The 9,680-nt window shown below is 48.3% G+C and overlaps 1 long non-coding RNA gene and 1 pseudogene across 1 annotated transcript in view; one reads left to right on the forward strand and one right to left on the reverse strand.

Annotated features, from left to right (window-relative positions):
* LOC140915413 (uncharacterized) overlaps positions 1 to 9,680 on the reverse strand; it is a 111,521-nt gene that overhangs the window by 16,426 nt on the left and 85,415 nt on the right. The window lies entirely within an intron of this gene.
* On the forward strand, positions 3,145 to 9,635 carry LOC140907220 (toll-like receptor 8 pseudogene; annotated as a pseudogene).

Below are 9,680 nucleotides of genomic sequence, written 5' to 3' on the forward strand. Positions count from 1 at the left end.
TCATGTGCTTCACATGCACATTGGACTAGGCCCTAAGTTCACTGAAATAACTAGGACCCAGATCCTCCAGGTCAGGCCCAAACTCCCATGTAACAAATACTAAATAAAGACACCAAAGGTACCAGAGTGGTGGCTCCAGACCTGTGGGACTGTCTGGGCTCAGCTCCCCGCTCTAGGCATTGTGACCTGCAGGGTTGCCGTGCTGCTCAGGTTTGGCCTGGGTCCCCTGTGATCGTGATGGAAGGGTGTCCAGGTCAAACCTGAGCAGCACTGCAGCCCTGTGCACCAGGTCACAACACCCGGAGTGGGGAGCTGAACCCAGCCAGCCCCACAGGACCAAAGCCACAAAGAGCTGCCTTTCAACGCTGCCCCAGGACTCCCACACAACCCTTTGACACATTCTGGTGACCCAATGTTGGGTAGAGACTCATGGGTTGGGAAATCCTGGTTTAGAGCGGGGCTGCTGTAAACTATATTGAAAGCAAACTGGTCCCTAGCCACTTCCAGGATTGGGGAGCTGCAACTATACCCGCCTCCCTCAGCTGTAGCCAGTGGACACCGGGTATAGCTGAGGACTGTGGTCATTTAATTTCCAGTCATTGTAATATGTATAACATCAGTTGGTTCTGCTTCTTATGTAATCTTATGACTGCTTTTGAAGTATGAAACAGTACCTGAGACGCTTTCATAATAACATAGGATACTTGATATAGACAGTGTTTATGATTGCACACCAAAATCATCCAAAATAACATTCATCCCCCTCTGGACACTTTTTAACTGTGGATGGCAAGTTTATAAAATAACAAACAGCTTGAATCCATGATGTTCAGGTCATGATATTTATGAAATACTTGGTCCTTTTTTAATTATGTTATTAATGTAAGTTTGTGCACTAATTAGCATATGGTAAAATAGAGCATAAATGCTGCATCAGATGCCACTATTGTTATTAATGAGTCATTCATCTAAGAGCATAAGAACAGCCATACTGGGTCAGACCAAAGGTCCATCTAGCCCAGTATCCTGTCTTCTGACAGTGGCCAATGCCAGGTGCCTCAGAGGGAATGAACAGAACAGGTAATCATCAAGTGATCCATCCCCTGTTGCCCATTCCCAGCTTCTGGCAAACAGAGGCTAAGGACACCTTCCCTGCCCATCCTGCCTAATAGCCATTGATGGACCTATCCTCCATGAATTTATCTAGTTCTTTTTTAAACCCTTCTATAGTCTAGGCCTTCACCAAATCCTCTGGTAAGGAGTTCCACAGGTTGACTTGTGCTGTGTGAAGAAATACTTCCTTTTGTTTGTTTTAAACCTGCTGCCTATTAATTTCATTTGGTGGTCCCTAGTTCTTTTGTTATGAGAAGGAGTAAATAACATTTCCTTATTTACTTTCTCCACACCAGTCATGATTTTATAGACCTCTATCATGTCCCCTCTTAGTTGTCTCTTTTCCAAGCTGAAAAGTCCCATTCTTATTAACCTATCCTCATACAGCAGCCATTCCATATCCCTAATCATTTTTGTTGCCCTTTTCTGAACTCTTTCCAAGGCCAATAGATCTTTTTTAAGATGAGGCGACCACATCTGCACACAGTATTCAAGATGTGGGAGTACCATGGATTTATATAGAGGCAATATGATATTTTCTGTCTTATTATCTATCCCTTTCTTAATGATTCCCAACATTCTGTTAGCATTATAGACTGCTGCTGCACATTGCGTGGATGTTTTCAGAGAACTATCCACAATGTCTCCAAGATCTCTTTCTCGAGTGGTAACAGCTAATTTAGACCCCATCATTTCATATGTATAGTTGGGATTACATTTTCCAATGTGCATTACTTTGCATTTATCAACATTGAATTTCATCTGCCATTTTGTTGCCCAGTCACCCAGGTTTGTGGGATCCCTTTGTAACTCTTCACAGTCAGCTTTGGACTGAACTATTTTGAATAGTTTTGTATCATCTGCAAATTTTGTCACCTCACTGTTTACCCCTTTTTCCAGATCATTTATGAATATGTTGAATAGGACTGGCTGCAGTCCAGACCCCTGGGGGCAGGGCCGTATTTACCCATACGCAAACTACGCAGCTGTGTAGGGCACCAGGAAATTTGGGGCACCAAATTGCCCCAGATTTCCTGGTGCCCTACGCAGCTGTGTGCAGCTCCAGCAGCCAGCCCAATCCCCCAGCCGGCTGAGCTGGCCAGGAAAGCTGCCCCAAGCCCTGCTCCACCCCCATCCCACCGCCGCTCTACCCTTTCCCCAAAGACTCCACCCCTGCTCTGCCCCAGCCCCGCCCCCACTCCACCCCTTCCCCGAGCTACATCCCGGGGAATTGCAGCAGAGGTCTGGCGTGCCCTGCACTCACTGGGCGGCGGGAAGTGGAGTGATCTGGTCCCAGCCCACTCCTCTCTGCCGGCTCCCAGCCACTCCGCCGGTGAGTGCTGGGGGGTGGTTCCCTCCTGACCCCAAGTCCCAAGGCTGGGAGGCAGGAAGCAGAGTGGAGCAGTCTGGGGCCGGGTAGCTCCACTTCCCGCCGCCCAGTGAGTGCATGGTCAGGCCCACCCTGCATTCATCAGGCTGTGGAAAGTAGAGCTACCCAGTCCCAGCCCACTCCACTCCGCTGGCTCCCAGACACACCGCCAGTGACTGTTGGGGAGCGGTTTCCCCTCTGCCCCCCCAAGCCTGCTCCTGCCCAGCCCTGGGGAGGCCTGGGGCTGTGTAGGGCACCACAATGTCTAGGGATGGCCCTGCCTGGGGGTCACCACTATTTTCCTCTCTCCATTCTGAAAACTGACCGTTTATTTCTACCCTTTGTTTCCTATCTTTTAACCAGTCACTGATCCATGAGAGGACCTTTCCTTTTATCCCATGACAGCTTACTTGGATTAAGAGCCTTTGGTGAGGGACCTTGTCAAAGGCTTTCTGAAAATTTAGGTATACTATATCCACTGGATCCCCCTTGTCCACATGCTTGTTGAACCCCACAAAGAATTCTGGTAGATTGGTGAGGCACGATTTCCCTTTACAAAAACTATGTTCACTCTTCCCCAACAAATCATATTCATCTATATGTCTGACAATTTTGTTTTTTACTATAGTTTCAACCTTAACTATAATGCAATAAATCAGTCAATGGTACAGCCTCTTGGCTTGTTTAGAAACTTAACAAAATTAGAGAAATTAGCTCACAGTCACAATCACCTGCAAGAAGTACCCAAAGGTCTCTCACCTAGTATAACCTCATTAGAGCTGAATGCCAACAAAATAGTTTCTATTAAGAACAACACCTTCTCAGAACTCAAAAATTTGAAGGAACTCTACATGGATCGGAACTGTTACTATAGCAATCCCTGTGGAAAAACTTTTGAAATAGAGGATCAGACTTTTGTGGCCCTCACCAATTTGACTGTGCTGTCACTTTCCTACAACAACCTGACCCGAGTGCCCCTCAATTTGCCCTCATCTCTAAGGGAACTTTATCTTGGCTTTAACAAGATAACAAGAATCAGCCAGGGTGATTTTAATGAGCTGGTTAATTTGCACCTTCTTGACCTAAGCAGGAACTGTCCAAGATGTTATAATGCCCCCTTTCCACGTGAACCCTGCACTATATACTCTTCCATTCAAATACACCAATTTGCTTTCCAAAATCTTAACAAATTAAAGACTTTGGTTCTCACCAGCACCTCACTTACAAGTGTACCAGCCATCTGGTTTCAGAACATGACACAGCTAAAGGTGCTATACTGGCATTTAACTATTTACAAAATGAAATAGTTTCTGGCAAATTCTTACGGCAGTATCTAAACCTTATTCTTACAGTATCTAAACCTCTCACAACATTTTTCTTCTCTAGTCTCTTTAAAACGATTATATCTTAAAGGTTATGTTTTCCAAGACCTGTGTGAAAAGCACTTAAAACTTCTAATTGCTCTAAAAAAGCTAAATATCCTTGATCTTGGGATAAATTTTATTAAACGAATTGAGCTTGCTGTATTCCAGAATTTTAGTAACCTCACAGAAATCTACTTAACAGATAACAGAATATCACCTTTTGTAGAGGACAATAATTGTCTTTTAGAACTGGTTGGAAAAAAGGCATTCCCAACATATTGCCATCTAACTCTGGAATGAGAAGGCCAGCCGAGCCATTCAGTAACACAAAAGTACAAAAAATTAGACCATTTCTTGTATTATATTCTTAGACCTTCATATGGTAAAGTGTTCTTCATATGGCAAAGCATTGGATCTGAGCTCAAACAGCCTCATCTTCATTAATCCAAATCAATTTAAAAGTTTTAATGATATAGCCTGCTTGAATTTGTCTTCAAATGATATTAACCAAGCTTTCAATGGCACTGAATTCAATCTAACCAAACTCAAATATTTAGATCTATCAAATAATAAATTGGATTTGGCTTATGGTTTTGCATTTAATGAAATGAAACTTCTCAAAGTGTTAGACCTGACCCATAACAAGCATTATTTTCGCCTGGCAGGAGTCACACTTAGACTGGCATTTATTGAAAGACTTCCTCAGCTAAAGGTTTTAAACTTAAGTTGGAATGCTATTTCCACACTGACGGACAGACAGTTAAGCAGCAATTCCCTTCAGGAATTAGTGTTTAAAGGAAACTGCCTTGATATTTTATGGGGTGACAAACATGAAAGATACATACATTTTTTAAAGAATCTCAGTAGCCTAACATACCTTGATATATCCCACAATAGACTTTTAAAAATCCCTAGTGAAGCATTCCTGAGCCTGCCACCGAACCTAACACAGCAATTCCTAAACAACAACAGACTGCAAGTGTTTATCTTTGCAAACCTCACAAGACTGAAATATTTGAAGCTGCTTGACCTGAGTCAAAATAATTTCAGAACTGTTCATATTTCATTCAAACAGTCCTTGCAGTCTCTGCTGTTGAGGGGTAACAGGATTTCAGAGATTGCTGTGGACTTTTCAGATACAAATGGCAGCCTTCTGTTCTTTGATCTGAGTCACAACAAGCTAAAATATATGAACCAGTCAACACTGGTTCAAATACAAGGTGTAAAATATTTAAAGTTAAAAGGCAACCCTTTTGCCTGCACTTGCCAAAATAGTGACTTCATAAAATGGATACAGTCAAGTACTATTTATATACCACAGCTAGCAACAAAAGTCAACTGTGCAATCCCTGATAAGCACAGAAAAAAGAGTGTTGTCTCTGCTGGTCTGCATGCCTGTACTTTGGAGGAAGATGCTGCAACATTATTTTATATTTCATTCTTTGTTGTTATTAACATTATGTTGATAGCTGTTACAAAACATTTTTTTTTACTGGGATGTCTGGTATACTTACTATATTTGTGCAGCAAAATTAAAAGGATACAAATCTACAGCCAAAGACAAAGCTCTCTATGATGCTTACATCGCCTATGATACTCAGGATGCGACAGTAACTGATGATTTCATCTAGAGGAAAACGGAGACAAGCACGTTCTGCTTTGTTTGGAGGAAAGAGACTGGGAGCCGGGAAAGGCTGTCATTGACAACCTTGCACAGAGCATCCATCACAGCAGAAAGACCATCTTTGTTCTAACCGAAAGATATGTGAAAAATGGGAACTTTTTATATCGCTCTGCAGAGACCAATGGATGAGAATACGGATGTGATTGTGTTCATTCTACTGGAGCCGGTGCTACAGCATTCCCAGTACCTGAGGCTGAGGAGGAGGATCTGCAAGAGCTCTGTTCTTGACTGGCCTAAGAATCCACACGCTGAAGGCCTTCTCTGGCAAAGACTAAAAAGTGCAGTGCTAACTGATAACAGCATGCGACATGATGGGTGTACAGTATATAGAAAGAGGTTAGCCCAGGGGTCGGCAGCCTTTCCAAAGGGGTGTACCAAGTCTTCATTTATTCACTTTAATTTAAGGTTTCGCGTGCCAGTAATACATTATAATGTTTTTAGAAGGTCTCTCTCTCTATAAAAGTCTATATATTATAGAACTAAACTATTGTTGTATGTAAAGTAAACAAGGTTTTCAAAATGTTTAAGAAGCTTCATTTAAAATTAAATTAAAATGCTGATCTTACGCTGCTGGCCCGCTCAGCCCGCTGCCAGCCTGGGGTTCCGTTCACCTAGGCCGGCTGAGGGGGCCTGCGGCCTGCGGCTGGCAAGGGGCCGGCAGCCAGAACCCTAGACTGGCAGCAGGCTGAGCGGGTCCGGCGGCTGGGACCCCAGACCGGTCTGGGGTTCCGTCCGCCAGCTCCTTCCAGCCAGGGTCCCGGCTGCCGGCCCCGCTCAGCCCGCTGCCGGCCTCGGATCCCGGCCCTGCCCACATAGAGTGGGTACCTACCTTCTCCCTGGTTCTAGCCCATTGTCTTCCTCTCTCTCTGCACTGAGCTGAGGGTGGGAGTGCACTGAGCACAGGGTGAAGGGGCAGACTGGGGTTTGGAGTGTTCAGTCTGGCCAGGAGCTGGAATGAGGGAGAGGACTCAGGGTTGGGGCAGGAGGTTTGGGTGTGGAGTGCTTACCTGGGCAGCTCCCATTCCATCAGGAATGTGGGGGGGGAGGAGTGAGAAAATGTGGGGGGTGCAAGACTCAGGGCATGGGGTGTGGGGGGGCTGGGTATGAGTGGGGAGTGCAGGAGTCAGGGCATGGGGCTGGGGGTGTGAGGGGAGGGTGCAGCAGTCAGGCATAGGGTGTGGGGGTGCTGGAGTAAAGTTTGGGGTCGTGAGGGGTGCATGGGTCAGGGCAGAAGGCTGGGGTGTGTGTGAGGTGCAGGGTCAGGGCAGAGGGCTGTGGGGGGGTGAGGGGTGCCAGCATCAGGGCAGAGAGCTGGGGGTGTGTGAGGAGGGTGCAGGAGTCAGGGCAGAGGGCTGGGGGCATGTGAGGGGGGTACAGGAGTCAGGGCAGAGGGCTGGGGGCATGTGAGGGGGTGCAGGAGTCAGGGCATGGGGTGTGGGGGGTGCTGGAGTCAAGGCTGGGATTGTGGGGGGTGTGGAGTCAGGCAGAGGGCTGGAGGTGTATGAGGGGGGTGCAGGAGTCAGGGCATGGGGAGGCTGGGGCGTGTGAGGAGGGTGCAGGAGCCAGGGCAGAGGGCTGGGGTTGTGGGGAGGTGCAGGGGTCAGGGCAGAGGGCTGGGGGTATGTGTGGGGGGTGCTGGAGTAAAGTCTGGGGTCGGGGGTGTGCAGGGATCAGGGCAGGGGGCTAGGGGTGTGTGAGGAGGGTGCAGGGGTCAAGGCAGAGGGCTGGGGTCATGGGGAGGTGCAGGGGTCAGGGCAGAGGGCTGGGTGTGTGTGAGGGGGGTGCAGGCGTCAGGGCAGAGGGCTGGGGGTGTGGGGGGGGGCCAGGGCAGAGGGCATGGAGGTGCTCCCAGACCCTGCCCAGAGCAGCTCATGGCAGGGGGCTGGAGGGGATATGCCCTAATTCCCCCGCCCTTCCCCAAGGCCCCATCCCCACCTCTTCTCCGCCTTCTCCCCCAAGCAGTGAGTGGGCTGCGGCTCTGCTTCTCCCCCTCCCTCCCAAGGGCCATCAGCTGATCGGCAGCCGGGAGGGAGAGGAGGAGGGGCAGGAACCCAGTATGGCGGGGGATGGGGGGAACCTTGCCTGCCCTGCAGCAGTAGACGGCAGGACCAAGCTTCTTCACCCTGCGCCCACGTGGTGGGGGGGTGTGATGGTTGCGGAGAAGAGCGGTCCGTGGCGGGCAGGATTTTTTATGGCACGCTGCTGCCTGCCGGGGTCCTGGCCTGGGTTCAGCAGCGGGCTGAGCGGGGCCGTTGGCCAGGACCTGGCAGGCAGCAGCATGCCATTAAAAATCGGCTCGTGTACCGTCTTTGGCATGCGTGCCATAGGTTGCCAACCCCTGGGTTACCCCATCATTTTCCTTGCTGATTGAATGGGGCTGTTTTATGGGAAGTGCCTTTCATCTAATGTAACTGTGACAGAGCTTTATGTCTCAAAGATTCTGCCTTGCATATTTAAAGCACTCTAGCTAAAAACGCATAATATGAAGTTATTCAGTGAAATGCATAACCTCAGTGCTCACATAATTTTCTGCTTTTAGTAATATTTACTGTTCATCTATAGGAAGTTTATTCTTTAATACTGTGTGATCCTGGGCAACTAATATCTGTGTAAAGGATACACTGAGACTCTCTTCTAAATTCATGTCTGTAAAGTGCCTTGCGGTCCCCTGATCCAAGGCACTAGGAGCATGGACTTGCTAATGGGAATTTTGCCATAGATTTTAATAGGCTCAATATTGGGCCTTGTGTCTATTCATGGTATTACTATTATTACTAAGGTAATGTTGATAATCAGTTCAAATGATTCCTCTCTTTCTGTACTGGATTGTGATGGGGCGTCTGCCCCACACTGGCCCACTAGGCATTAATAGAGCCATAGGGAGGCTGCACAGGTGGCAGTCAATAAGAGAGGGGCTGCAAGGAGCAGCCAATCAGGGCCGGGCAAGCCCATTTAATTTGGCCTGCAGAGCAGAGCAGCTTCAGTTGCTCCCTGGAGCTCAAGGCGGGAGAAGAAGCTGCCCTGCAGGAGGAAGAATGCTAGCATCTTGGTTAGAACAGTGCTGAGCAGGGTCAGGGGAGCAAGAGTGAGCTCCTGGCTGACTGCTAAGACTAGCATGCTGAGGCCCTGAGACAAGGGTGGAGAAGGTGATGGGGCTGCGTGGAAGTGGCCCACAGAAGTAGACTGAAGGGTTGGAGGGGACGCAGCACATGGCTGCCCTCTACAGGGTCTCTGGGCCGGGACCCAGAGAAGTGAGCGGGCCTGGGTACCTCCTGCCCCCACTCACCACTGAGGAAGTGGCTGGACAGAGGACTGCCGTTCCCCCGGAAGGGAGGAAGCACAAAGTGTGGCTCAGCCAGAGGGAGATGTCATGAAGAGGATGCCGTGGTCCTGGGAGTGACTTGGGTCCAAGAGCAGAAGAAGTGGCGGTGGCAAGACATCACCAGAAGAAGGTGCACTGGTGAAAAGAGCTAATCCCCGGGACAGCCAGCAGAAGGTGCCACAACGGTGAGCTGCATCCCGTCATATGGATGCATGTGATTATTGTGAGGGTTTGACCAGATTTGTTCCTCTGAAAGGCGGTTGTATTGTATTCATTTCATAACTAGTTACTGAAGTTCACCTCTAGCCTTATCCTGCAGCTACTCCACACATGAGACTCCCATACTAGTCAGTGGGCCAAAGTGCCAGCCCCAGTAAAACTGGGTATTTGGCCCACCTTGGCCTATGGGAATCCCCAAGTGGCACAGGGCTGGAAGAGCCATTTCTATGCCATCTCGCCCAGAGCCTCTGCCCTCTCACTCCTTCTGCTCCTGCCCAAAGTGCAGCTTGGATGCACCTGAGGGTTAGGGCAACGGGCACCAATGCACAGAAATGTCTGAAAGATCTGATCTCTACTTTGTATTTATCGTATTATCTCCTTCTTTTGTTAATACAGGGCCCAGCCATGCTCCAGTTGACTAGCAAAACTCCCGTTAAGTTCAAGGAGAGTGTGATCGACTTGCAGTGGTATGTTTTGTACAATAAAGTGGATCCAGCACAAGGTGAAGCTGTATTTAAGGAGGCGAGTCGGAGCACTGAGCTGAAGAGAAGGTGCTTAAGCTGACTCAACAGGTGCAGGAAGGAAGCTTAAGAAACTGCTCAATATTCT

Source organism: Lepidochelys kempii, chromosome 1, assembly GCF_965140285.1.
Source record: "Lepidochelys kempii isolate rLepKem1 chromosome 1, rLepKem1.hap1, whole genome shotgun sequence".
Lineage (NCBI taxonomy): Eukaryota > Metazoa > Chordata > Testudines > Cheloniidae > Lepidochelys > Lepidochelys kempii.